Source organism: Orycteropus afer, unplaced genomic scaffold (genome assembly GCF_000298275.1).
Source record: "Orycteropus afer afer isolate SDZICR_OR568_19922 unplaced genomic scaffold, OryAfe1.0 scaffold00126, whole genome shotgun sequence".
Taxonomy (NCBI): domain Eukaryota; kingdom Metazoa; phylum Chordata; class Mammalia; order Tubulidentata; family Orycteropodidae; genus Orycteropus; species Orycteropus afer.
In genome coordinates, this window is record NW_006921713.1 from 5,992,682 (window position 1) to 5,994,957 (window position 2,276).

A 2,276-nucleotide genomic window follows, 5' to 3' on the forward strand; every position below is an offset into this window, starting at 1 on the left:
TAGGGGCAGAATTGCACTGAAACCTCTTATGTTACACTTTCCTGTTTTGCTAAATTTGTCTTTGCAGAGCCTGCAGAGAAGCATTATCTTTGTGTTCCCTCAGTGGAGTCCCAGGATGGCCAATGAGCTCTATCATTTCACGATTTCTTCTTAACAAAGATGACTGAAGTAACAGAGCCTAGTGCTTACAGCTTAGGCTTTGGAGCCAGACAAGCTGTACTTGGACATTAATCTACCCCTTACACCATGGGTCTCCTTGGCAAGTTATTTAACCTGAGCTTTAGTTTCCTGATTTGAAAAGAGAATGACTATAATGGCCACTTCATAAAGTTGTAAGAAATACATGAGCTCACCCTCATGGAAGCACGTAGTACTATTTTTGTAACTATTGCAACTATTACCACCAGTAATAAACTTAGTTAATTCTTTACATAATGGGATTGAGAAATAGTCTGTAGAATTTTCATGGAATTCCTATGCTCACTTCAGTAAGCATCCATGAAATGGGAACATAAAAAAGAGAAAATTGAGTAACTGTTCAAGATGTTCGCAGTGAAATTCACACACATATAGTTTGGAGATTCACTGTCAAACTGTATAAACCACTTATGGCTGGGCTTTTGGGAAAATCTGAGGTTGTGTTGAAATAAATTGTGAAATCAAATATGCAGCATCTTTTGAGAATATACGTAAATTTTAAACAATAAAGCACAAAGAGAAATAGTCTCTTATATAAAAACTAAACCACTTGTCATTGAGTCAACTGACTCATGGTGGCCCCCTGGGATCTCAGAGTAGAATTGCACTCCACAGGGTTTTCAGTGGCTGACTTTTTTGAAATAGATCACCAGAGCTTTCTTTCAAGGCACATCTGAGTAAACTCAAGACTCCAACTTTTTTAGCAACAGAACACGTTAATCGTTTGTACCACCCAGCGATTACATCCTTTTATACACACAGCTGAATTTAAGGTAACTGGCAACTTAGCTGACCCAAGACTGCAGGAGAAATATACAGATAAAGATCTTAGAAAGGGATAGCATTTTAGAGAAGATCTGCTATGATCTCTTCCCTCACCTAAACTGAGGACAGAAAGATCTACAGCAGTTTAAAGATTTTTTAGTTAGTGGCAAGTCCAGAACCAAAACTTATGAGTTCTGATTCCTAGTTCAGTGAAGAGATAACTATCCAAAATAAAACATATTGCACACAAGATTTTTCTCCTAAAGATTTGCTTACTGTGTACATTTGCTCCTCTGCCAGTCTTTGTGGTCATGTTCCCTCAAGTACACATTTTACCTGATATTTTTTCCTGCTTCTGCTTATTAAACATTTGAGGTTGATGGACAAGGATCCTTACCTTCAGGCTAAATTGTGTCATGGATTATGTCAGGTCTCGGGCAGCAGCAAGCTTCCCCTTTATCATGCAACTCTGCTTCATGTTGCAGGCAGTTATGGTTTCCAGATCATGTTCTAATCTGGAAACAGAACAGAGTCTATGAAGGACTTCGGGGGCCCATGAATCCTTAAGGTTGTATGTGAAATTCATGGCCTTAATCATTTTTTCTTTGGGAGTTCAGTGGTTTTGAACAGATTTTAAAAGAGAATTTAATCTCCAAAAAGGTGAAGAACCATCAATTGAACAAGCTGGGCCTTTTTAGTATGGTTAAATTGCCCTGTCTCTAGCCCCTTTTCTACTTTGGAGATAAAGTTAAACATTTGTACATGAGAAAGTACAGTGTCTTGTACATCGTAGGTGGTGAACAGATATTTGTGAACTTAATTTTGTATTAAAAGGATTTTCTCAAGGATAGCTTTTTCCAGTCCTCATTTGCTTTATAATTTGCTATATTACTATATTTTCTTCAAACCCACCAGCCACTCCTTGGAAGGAAGGTTGGGCGATCTACTTCTGTAGTGATGTTGTGTTGTTGTTATTTGCCCTCGAGTCGGACCCAACTCATAGCAACCCCTCCTTGGGTTTCCGAGGCAGTATCACTATGGAAGTAGATTGCCCAACCTTCCTTCCGAGGTGGGTTTGAACCACCAGCCTTCTGGTTAGCAGTCAAGTGCCTTAGGCACTATGCTACCAGAGGTCCTGTTGAAGTCCTAGAAATGTGATTTTGGTGTTTTGTTCTGTTTCTCCCAGATGCACACAAGGCTCATTTGGTAAGCAAGGGTGAGATGGGCTGGGCTTCTGTTCTGTCTCATCCGGCTCTGTCTTGCGGGATAGCTGTTTTCCTGAAGCAGCATTGGCATCTTTCAGTGTTGGTAAC